This window comes from Miscanthus floridulus, chromosome 19, assembly GCF_019320115.1.
Source record: "Miscanthus floridulus cultivar M001 chromosome 19, ASM1932011v1, whole genome shotgun sequence".
Taxonomy (NCBI): Eukaryota; Viridiplantae; Streptophyta; class Magnoliopsida; order Poales; family Poaceae; genus Miscanthus; species Miscanthus floridulus.
Genome location: NC_089598.1, coordinates 83583554 through 83595751, shown reverse-complemented (window position 1 = coordinate 83595751; position 12198 = coordinate 83583554).

The following is a 12198-nucleotide window of genomic DNA, read 5'->3' as shown; positions in this document are numbered from 1 at the left end:
CATCAAAGCATGATTCTTATGTTAACCAAATCGAATTCAAGTAAACCTAGAATCTATCCAGAAATGACAGGTTTACTAAATTAATTATTTAGTGATGATGCAAAAGCACAATTGGACCAAACCAAGTTTGCCAACTTGTTGTGCATACTAGAGGAACATCAGAAAGTATAGTGCCAACTTCTAAATAAATTATTTAATATCCTTTTCTAATTTATTTAGTTAATTAGGTGATTAAAGCAATATATAGTAAATCTATTCAGAAAAATCTACAAAAATTATAGTAGCTATCTCATGCTTCACATAGACTACCATAAAAGTTTCAAAGCAATTGGGCAAGCAGAACTTGCTGTATCCAAAATAATAGAGGGCATGTCTATTTCTAGCATAATTAGGAAACCCTATTGAAAAGTGTCAAGCAATAGATTTCTTATTTTTCCTAGTATCACTCTAGCATAAGAATAGCACTCACCAATTTTTACCTTTACTGGATCTATAGAAAAATTATGAAAATTCACACAAGATCCATCCATGCAAACAAGATAATTTTCTAACTCCTACATACAGTGTCCAAAATGTATGAAAATTTAACTACAAGCTGTTCATGATATGAGCAGTACACCATAAAAATTTCATGCCATTTGGAGCTACATAGAAAAAGATATAATTACCCCTATTTCCTTCATGATTAAAAGAGATAATTAGTAACTCCATTTTTCATAACAGAACATGGCATAAATTATATTTTTAATATAAACTAGACATTATCATGAACTCAACAAAATTGGAACTACCTCATTTGAATCTACCATTCTTCTAGATTGTCCATCCATCCTAGTAGCAGTAAAATGTATCAAGATCTCAAGCTGTATTATTGGTGGACCAAGATGAAGAAAGAAATCGCAGCCTACGTGGCAAGGTGTGATAACTGTTGCAGAGTCAAGGCTATTCACATGAGGCCCAGATTATTGCAGCCACTCTCTATTCTTGGATGGAAGTGGGAAGAAATTGTTATGGATTTCATTGTTGGATTACCCACTACCAAAAAGGGTTGTGATTCCATCTGGGTTATCGTAGATCGTCTAACCAAATCCGCTCACTTTATTCCGGTCAAGTCTACCTATCACCCTCACAATTATGCTGAGATTTATTTTCAACAAGTGGTACGTCTCCATGGTGTACCCAAATCCATTGTTTTAGATAGAGGACCGCAATTCACGGCTCGTTTTTGGGAGTGCTTACATCAGAATCTTGGCACTCATCTAATCCGTAGTTCTGCCTATCACCCGCAAACATCAGGACAGACTGAGCGTGTTAATCAAATTCTTGAAGATATGCTTAGAGCTTGTCTTATCTCTTGTAAAGGCTCTTGGGAGGAATGATTGCCTCTCGCTGAATTCTCTTATAACAACGGTTATCAAGAGAGTATCAAAATGGCTCCTTTTGAAGCTCTTTATGGCCGCAAGTGTAGGACTTCCTTAAACCGGGTGGAACCCGGAGAAAGAAGATTCTATGGTATTGATTTTGTAAAAGAAGCCGAAGAGCAAGTCCGAACTATACAGAAGAATATGACTGCCGCTCAGGCTAGACAGACGAGCTACGCCGCCGTCTTTTCTTCCTCCCCTGCCTGTCTCTCTGTCGTGCGGGACCCGCGCGTCAGTTACCATGCGGAGGCGGGAGCCAGCGTGGGCCGCGTCGAGCATGGGCTGCGCTTGCGCCTGCGTCGCGGGCCGCCAGGTGCTTTCGGGCCGACCCAGCAGTAGGGTTAGGGTTTCGATTTTGTTTTGTTTATTCTTTTTCACAGCTTTGTGTACATTTTCAAAAATATGTATCTCCTAGTTGGTAGATTCAAATGATGTGGTTCCAATTTTGTTGAGTTCATGATAATGTCTAGTTTATATTAAAAATATAATTTATGCCATGTTCTGTTATGAAAAATGGAGTTGCTAATTATCTCTTTTAATCATGAAGGAAATAGGGGTAATTATATCTTTTTCTATGTAGCTCCAAATGGCATGAAATTTTTATGGTGTACTGCTTATATCATGAATAGCTTGTAGTTAAATTTTCATACATTTTGGACACTGTATGTAGGAGTTAGAAAATTCTCTTGTTTGCATGGATGGATGTTGTGTGAATTTTCATAATTTTTCTATAGATCCAGTAAAGGTAAAAATTGGTGAGTGCTATTCTTATGCTAGAGTGATACTAGGAAAAATAAGAAATCTGTTGCTTGACACTTTTCAATAGGGTTTCCTAATTATGCTAGAAATTGGATACAGCAGTTCTGTTTGCCCAATTGCTTTGAAATTTTTAGGGTAGTCTATGTGAAGCATGATATAGCTACTGTAATTTTTGTAGATTTTTCTGAACAGTTTTACTATATATTGCTTTAATCACCTAATTAACTAAATAAATTAGAAAAGGATATTAAATAATTTATTTAGAAGTTGGCACTATACTTTCTGATGTTCCTCTGGTATGCACAACAAGTTGGCAAACTTGGTTTGGTCCAATTATGCTTTTGCATCATCACTAAATAATTAACTTGGTAAACCTGTCATTTCTGGATAGATTCTAGGTTTACTTGAATTCAATTTGGTTAACATAAGAATCATGCTTTGATGTTTACAAATGAGTTGTAGAGAATTTCATAAGCTTTCCAGAATATCCTCATGCAAGTCATTTGGATTTGTAGAACTCTTGTTGTGATTGAATTAAGGAACTACCCGTGTGCATATGAAACTTTAACTGTTGTTTTAAGTATGCCTTTACTATTTCTAAGTTTGTGGTAATGTTCCTAGGTGTTAGGCCTTTAACTAAAGATGAGCATCTTTATCTTAGGTTATGCAAGTTAGGTAAGTTGATCTTGTTGTTCAAGTTAAGATAGATACATGTTTTAAAGTAATTTGAATAGAGCTATTCTTAATCGGTAAACGAGTGTCCAGTGATGCTTTTGTTAAACACTTACTGTGATTCATTCATCATGAGCATCATGTCATTCCTTATGCATCCATGATATTTATCTTATGCATCGGCATGCAATAGGTGTATCGGAGGGTGTGACACTGCTGGAATTCGAGGAACCGAGCGGGGAGCAGCAGCAGCCAACACCGGAGGTTCAGGAGGTGCATCCCTCAGGAGAAGTGCCAGACGAGGTCGCCGTTGAGTGCCCGGATCACTGTCCGTGCAACTTTGTGAAAGGCAAGCCCCAGAGCATATTAAGCCTCCTAATTTCCAAAATGCAGTTAAAGTATTATTGTTACATATATATATTGTTGCATTAAGTTTAGGTGTTGGATGCAAACACTTGCTGCATTGGTTATCCAATCCTTGTCTAGATATTGATACCCTGAATCCTATATAGCTCAGGCAAGTGTAGAGCTTAGCCCTGCTTAAACACGGTAGAAGTCAGGTGATTTCCTGTCACCTGCGAGATATAGGGACATACATATGGCACGGTTGGCTATATTTGCTATCGTGGAAAAGAACCTGTCTTAATTTGAAATGAAGACCAGGTGGAGGCTTGCCGGTTTGTAGTGACTCCGTCTGTGTCGCTTAAGGACTGAATCTTGGAGCCTTTCCTATTCATGTTGAACGCATGCCTCTCTCTTAGTTGGCCGTGTCTGAAGACCGACCACGAAGCCGAGTAGCTCACCTCTGGTCGGGAGTCGATAAGTATAAAGTGCGCCTCGGAAGGGAGCCATAGGCGTGAGTCCAAGGGCAGGTGATTTAAAAGTCCTGATCGTCCTGGCAGAAGGGTAATCCCTGAGAGTGCTGGCGCTGATCGAACCCGTGAATTTGGTTCCTGAGTTGTTCCAAAGGTGACCCATGGCTACCCTTGCAAAGTATGTCAGGGTGAGAGTTAGGAGTACCCCCTCAGCTGAGTTGTAATTCGATTCGAGTCGTCGTCTCTCCCGATTAGTGAGAACTTGACGGGCTTATCTCCAAAGTAGATACACTAAATAACATAATGGTTCGGAAATGATGATATGATGATAACAACCTTATTATACCTGCTATGGTTAATATTGTTTGCTCCTAATAAGTGAGATCGCGTGATTAAGCAAATACACATCACATACACAGGGTTGCATAAAAAGAGCTTATGAATATAGTGCCCACTTCTAAATAAATTATTTAATATCCTTTTCTAATTTATTTAGTTAATTAGGTGATTAAAGCAATATATAGTAAAACTGTTCAGAAAAATCTACAAATGACATGTTTAGTGTCGAATCTTGCTCTGATGTCATCTGTAACAACTTAATAAGGATTAAGCCTTGTTCGGTTAGGACTCCAATTTGTTGGTCAAAACATGATCAAACTTGACCCAACTTTTTACATGCTCTTCTCTAATGAAATATCTCCAACTTCTATTTTTGGGTCAAAGCATGATGCTTAATAAAAACTCAAGAATGCGGCATGCCAACCTAATGACAATGAATTCTAGACTTGGAATAATTCTAAGTGCTGAAAACAACAGCAAATTCGATCTTGTGACCTCAATTTGACTTACTTCCAAGCTGATCTAGCTCTTAGTCCAAAAACGAAGTTTTCATTAAGACTCTTGTTGCCTTGGGTTATCTTCATGAACTCGGTATGCTTAATGGCCATGAGACCAGGAGGGATAAAATGTCCCCGGAAAGCTGTCTAGAACTGGTCCCAAACTATCTCGACGTTTGCAGGGAAGGTGGTCCTGTGATGGGTCCACCAGATGCCTGCAGGGCCTTGGAGCTGGTGTCCTACATACGAGGCCTTCATACCTTCTGTCAATCGGAGCAATCCAAACCTTTGCTCTATTGTACTCAACCATTCATCAGCTTGTAATGGTTCTTCTGCCTCTCTAAAGATAGGAGGCTTTGTGTCCATGAAGTCCTTAAAGCTGCTATACTAGTTTGGCTTGGGTCCATGGATGGCGATATCATGTGGTGTAATAGGTCACCAGGTGCTCATGAACCTCCCGTTCTAGTTCTTGATCTGTAGGTGCATGATGGTCATGCAGTTGAAATCAACCATCTCTAGTGTGACTCATTATCTGCAGACTTCGATGGTGACCGTCTGTTTGTGCCTCGATTGCAATTATTGTTGTGGTCAAGAGTAAGAAATTAGAACTTTGAGTGTTGAGAGACAACTGATTAGTTACTAGTCGGAAGCTTAACCTCCAGCTAGGTGATAACTTTTTGCTAATTATGAAGGTTATGTCTCGCAGAGCAATGGTAAGCATATGAGTGTGGAAGAGCGCTATCCTAGAGTAGTGTCCAAGTTTTGGTAATCTCAGGGTTATCGTCTACAATTAAGTTCTCTCTTAGGAACCTGAGCCTGTACACGTGGTTGCTAGCCTTGAACGTTGTGCTATGAAGACTTTATCTATGCCTTTGCTTGACCTTAGGTCCAAGCTTAGTTCCCTTGAATGCTTGCATGTTTTGTGGTTGTCCCACTCCTATGTGGGAGGACCCTGCTAAAAAATCCTTGTTGGACCTTATTGCTCTTTCTCCTACGGATGAGCTAGTGCAACGCTAATCGCTATCTGCCCTGGCTTTGGAACCTTTTCCGCGCAGATCATGTCATTGCTTTATCAACTGAATCCCTAGTTAGTGCATTGGCTCTGATACCAGCTGAACAGAACCGACCAAATCATAAGAACGTAAGTACAAAAACAATCACCGAAGTGATCAAATTCCTGTACTTAAGCTCCCATAATCCCGGTAGTCCAGAAATCACGAAGGATTTCAACCAACTCTCGACATACAAACCAAGATCGTAGTGATTCAACACAACACATCATTCGTTACAACATTTCACAAGTAGCATTCGGATTACATCCATCAGAGTTCAAATAAAATATTACAAACCAAGTTCAAATTTGTGGAAGCAACATAGTTTAGTACATAACTTCATAGTTTCAAATACATTGCCAGATCTGAGTCATGTCCCACAAAAGCATCATCAGGTATGAGAACTATGAGAGACCGTGCCCAACGGTCTAGTCTTCATCCCTAGCCGAGATAAGGCAATACTTGCAGCAACCAAAGTAGAACTGGTCATCTGCAATAGGTGGGAGATAAACCCTGAGTACGAGAAGGTACTCAGCTAGACTTACCCGTCAAAACCATAAATAAAAGACACCAAGGGTCATGCAAGGCTTATGAGGTGGGCTAGCTGGACACAGTTGCATAAAAGAGCTTATGAATATAGTAACCAATTTAAACTTTGCATCAAGTTTATCACCATTTACCTATCCACTATATTTGCACCTGTACTAGAGCACTCACTTATTAGGAGCAAACAATATTAACCATAGCAGGTATAATAAGGCTGTTATCATCATATCATCATTTCCGAACCATTATGTTATTTAGTGTATCTACTTTGGAGATAAGCCCGTCAAGTTCTCACTAACCGGGAGAGACGGCGACTCGAATCGAATTACAACTCAGCTGAGGGGGTATTCCTAACTCTCACCCTAGCATACTTTGCAAAGGTAGCCGTGGGTCACCTTTGGAACAACTCAGGAACCAAATTCGCGGGTTCGATCAGCGCCAGCACTCTCAAGGATTACCCTTCTGCCAGGACGATCAGGACTTTTAAATCACCTACCCTTGGACTCACGCCTACGGCTCCCTTCTGAGGCACACTTTATACTTATCGACTCCCAGCCTGAGGTGAGCTACTCGGCTTCGTGGTCGGTCTTCAGACACGGCCAACTAAGAGAGAGGCATGCATTCAACATGAACAAGAAAGGCTCCAAGATTCAGTCCTTAAGCGAAAATACACATCACATACGCAGAGTTGCAGCAAAAATAATATCATAATGGGTTCACAAATAATAGTACAAGTTTGGGTTTCAAAACCGCTTAGTGAAAACAATCATAGCTTTCAAATGATTACATTAATATAAGTTCCAAATATATTGCTAGCATAAGTGACATCATCCAACAAAAGCATATAGATGAGAAGTAACTATAGAATCACCGAGCCACCGGCGGTTAGCCACCATCTTCATAGGCCGAGAACTCCACCTGCAACATGGTGGGATAAACCCTGAGTACTCAAATGTACTCAGCCAGATTTACCCATCGAAAACCAAAACAAATGACACCAAGGGTCATGCAAGGCTTATGAGGTGGTCTAGCTTGACACAGTTGCATAAAAGAGCTGATGAATATAGTGACCAATTTAAACTTAGCATCAAGTTTATCACCATTTACCTGTCCACTAGATTAGCACCTGTACTAGAGCACTCACTTATTAGGAGCAAACAATATTAACCATAGCAGGTATAATAAGGCTGTCATCATCATACCATCATTCCTGAACCATTATGTTATTTAGTGTATCTACTTTGGAGATAAGCCCGTCAAGTTCTCACTAACCGGTGAGAGACGACGACTTGAATTGAATTACAACTCAGCTGAGGGGGTATTCCTAACTCTCACCCTGGCATACTTTGCAAGGGTAGCCGTGGGTCACCTTTGGTACAACTCAGGAACCAAATTCACGGGTTCGATCAGCGCCAGCACTCTCAGGGATTACCCTTCTGCCAGGACGATCAGGACTTTTAAATCACCTGCCCTTGGACTCACGCCTACGACTCCCTTCCGAGGCATACTTTATACTTATCGAGTCCCGGCCTAAGGTGAGCTACTCGGCTTCATGGTCGGTCTCCAGACCCGGCCAACTAAGAGAGAGGCATGTGTTCAACATGAATAGGAAAGGCTCCAAGATTCAGTCCTTAAGCGACACAGACAGAGTCACTACAAACTGGCAAGCCTCTGTCCGGTCTTCATTTCAAATTAAGACAGGTTCTTTTCCACGATAGCAAATATAGCCAACCATGCCATATGTATGTCCCTATATCTCGCAGGTGATAGGAAATCACCTGACTAAATTACAGTGGCTCACATATCCTCTCAATAGTCTACTGCACAAATTTCACTCCATTTGAATATGTATAGCAACCTCTATGAAAAAGACAAGTTGCTAAAACAAGAAATCATGTGAGAGCAAGATAAACCAATAACTCACTCATGCAGCAACCAATGACCATGAAATTTTTACCACACATCAAACATCATATGAGTAGCATGCCACAAAAATTTCACTTCATTTGGAGCCCTACAACTGCAGTTATGAAAAAGACAAATACAACTAGAATTGAAAAGGTAGATGCATAAATTTATTTTCACAGCTAAACTTTAAACTAAAACATGAAATATTATAGATCTACTGCATAGGCAACTAAGCAGGAGACTCTTGTTTAATTTCCATAAATGCCTTGTGTCCACCAAAGTGATTACCAGATAAAGATTAACATGAGATTTGGTCTTGTCGAGCAGCAACATGAGATCAAGACTGATAAACATCCAGGGACTTGAACGGGTTGGAGGCAAAATAAACGAGATTCGAAGGTTAGAGCCAATGCACTAACTAGGGATTCAGTTGATAAAGCAATGACATGATCTGCACAAAAAAGGTTCCAAGGCCAGGGCAGATAGCGATTAGCATTGCACTAGCTCATCCGTAGGAGAAAGAGCAATGAGGTCCAACAAGGATTTTTGAGCAGGGTCCTCCCACACAGGAGCGGGACAACCACAAAACATGCAAGAAATCATGGAAACTAAGCTTGGGCATAAGGTCAAGCAAAGGCATGGATAAAGGTCTTCGTAGCACAACGTTCAAGGCTAGCAACCAAATGTACAGGCTTAGGTTCCTAAGAGAGAACTTAATTGTAGACGACAACCCTGAGATTACCAAAACTTGGACGCTGCTCCAGGATAGCGCTCTTCCACACTCATATGCTTACCGAGGACAAAAGGGTGACAACTACGGCACTACCTAGATAATGAGCATCCACGCCTACATCATGGTCTTAAGCGAGCATTTTGAAACACTCAATCCGATTAGCTTAAGCAACTATTACTAAGCACAAAGCTCGTACATAATAAGCAGTCACCTACAGTAACACCACTACACATAAACATGTGAACCTGGTGGTAAGGTACTGTTATCTTTTATTTCCTTTCTACTGAGTAGGTGGATATCTCTATAAAACAAGTTTTACTTACATTTAGCAATTTAGTTTTCAAAGGGGTGAACTTTTTGTTAACTAATAACTTGTCATCTATTTCCTTTGGAAGCCAACATACGAGGCAAAGCTAATCACACACTAACTTCAAGCATAGCTATTCAAGTAGCATGGGACAAGGCATTTTGGCTAGCTTCACACAGGGAAAATAGTGACATCACATTGATCACAAGTTACTTAGCATTAGAACAAGGTGAGGGAAGCATATTTATGCACAAGCACAATCATGATGCATGCTCGTCCTATTCGTCCTCACGAAATTGCTAGCCTAAGGTGGCAATCACGTTCTATGTCGGTGGCATAACACGTACTCTCTCGATATATAGCTAGTCATCAGCTATATTCAATCTACGCATTCGTGGTTAGCGTACCTGTAGGCAAATTCATTGCAGCCCATCCCCACAAGAGATAAATAAGCACACAATGAAAGCAGTAAACTAAGATACTCTCCATATATACATCCCCAGATGTATATACTTCAATATCCATAGCTACCCGATAAATATACCCGCAATTAAGTACCTTCGTATATACATGTGTGTAACATGTAAATATTCCAGTAACCAAAGCTAACTCTCCCCTAGACCGATAGTGGAACGGTCATGCTCTCACAACTCACACTTACCTGGGCGTAGAGACAATTGATCCATACATTACCATTCAAGCGAATGGCATCTAGACAATAGCACGCCGTATGGACGACGAAAGTAAAAACCCCCATGTTAGTACTTAGATAGCCACCTAATAGTCCTTAACTGGGCATAAAGGAGGATGTCGCTAGCATAGTTTTGCAAATAAGTTTCGAAAATTTTGTTTGTAGCTAAAGTTTTAGTCAAAATAGGCTTTTTAAAACCAAAACTTTATTTTTAAAACAATGTACATGACAGTATTATGCTTAATCTTGTAGCTGCTGTTTTGATCTTCTAATCACCTCCTTGTTGATTCCTAACCTTGTGACTATCCTTGTTTGCTATCCCTCTTTTGCACAATGCTTGTTCTTACAATCTAATTGGTGCCACTAGAAGTTTCACTTTGGTTGTATGTTCAGTAATGGTGCCACGATTAGCGATCTATGGTGCCGCGACGGAACCTAGGGCCTCCTTGTGGGCGGTCGATGCATGGTTGTGCTGCTGGGTGTGCACTGGTATCGAGGTTTCTAGTCATGATCCATTGCTGAACTGCACCGATGTGTTATTTTCACGTGAGCTCTTCCTTGGTTATCTCTCCATATCTTATCAAAGGTCCTTATATCAGACAAAAAGTAGTAGAGCTTCCTTTTGAAGTCACAAAAAGGATAACTTTTGAAGAACTAGTCATCGACATAGACATTAACAGACTACAAGAGGTGGTAGACAAGTGACTCCACTTGGTTGTCCCAGTATTGACGTCCGTCACCTAATGAACAACTTATATCATCATTGTTGGATCAGAAAGGCGCACAACACTTAATGTTGGACAAGTTGTTAGTCAGATAAGAATCGAACGTCACATTATGATTATGACCTGGCTATCCAAGTCTTGATTATTATGTGCATGATAATCGCACGATCGAGATCAACCATCTCTAGTGTGACCCCTTGCCTACTGACTTCGATGGCGGCCATCTGTTATGCGTCAATCACAACTATGTTGGTAAGAGTGAAGATTTAGAACTTTTAGTGTTGAGAGACAACTGATTAGTTACTAGTAGGAAGCTTAATCTCCGGCTAGGTGATAACTTTTTGCTAATTATGAAGGCCAGAGCTCACAAAACAATGTTAAGCAAACGAACAGCAAAACCGGTCATCGATGCTAGTACTGCTTCCTTCTCCAAGCCCTATGTTGTCAAGTCAAGTCTATCTTGGACAATCACACAGATAGTGCTGGATGCTATATCAGCTAAGTAAAGAGCTAGAGAGAGCACGTTCCTAGTTTCATTCAGCATCGTTATGTATATGGTGCTATCAAAGGATTGTTCCAGATTCTATTGGATGAGGAATAGAAGGATAATAAGAGACGTTCCCTTATCTCGGTAGGACAGTCCCTCCATGAAGAGGATGCTTTGTGTCCTAAAAACATAGCCACAAGTCCAATGCTTGTGCATAGTCAAGTTACTGTCTAGAACGATGGTTGAAGTGTTACCAGAGGAGCATGTGAGGAAAAACTCTAGCCTCCATCCTCAGCTAGGGAAAGGCTACTGCTGCTATGAGAAAGGTTAGAGAGTGCAAAACACACACCTCAGCGTGTGAAGCAAAGAAAAGGGAGAAACACGAAATCTGTCCAGATTTTGTGGCACGAAACCGGTTATCTTCAAGCCGGCGATTAGTGACTCAAATGAAGTTGGATTGACCCCAAACTTGGTGATCTCATTCCTTGCTTAGGACCCTTCAATGTCTTAAGTTGGTTTGAGTATTGGTTGAGTAAAACATTGGATTTGAGAGATATCTTGTCGGCTTGGTTTGCTGCCATTTCAGAACACATCAGTTTTGGTAGATGAATTGTTTGGATGGTCAAACTGTGTCTGGTTGAGTTGAATTTTGATGAGTAGTTAGAAGACATATGGATCTACATGCCCACCAAAATTTGTGCATATTGGAGCAGTAGTTTGTGAGATATGAATAGAAAACAAAAGAGTACATAATCTGCAATTTCGCTGTGACTGCGATCATCCTTTGCATTAGACGGTTGTGTTGTAATTCATGCCAAGAAATTACAACTTGTAGGGTATTGCTGTTAGACAACCCTCCATACCCTTGAGAAGATAAATTGCACCCTTATATGCCTTGCTTTTGCCCTCTTAGATCAGCAATGCGTGAGCAGTCAAGGTGTTCTAGAAGTCAAATTATGCCCTTACAATTCGAAAGTAATTGGAAAGGTGTCAAACCATAGAGTTTTTGATTATGGTTTTTGAGATATTGATTGGCCAAAGAATGGAAGCCTCGACGTCAAATATAGTTTAAGAAAGCTAGTTTTGCTATGATGCAAGTAAACCCAACTTGCTGTGCAACTGCACCACGAAGGCAAATTGTACTTAACCTGCTTGGTAGTAAACTAGTCCCTAGTTTTGTGATTACTTGCAACTTATGTTGCCCTCCAAGCCTCGCTAACATCCTTCTGCATCAATGGTTCTCCAA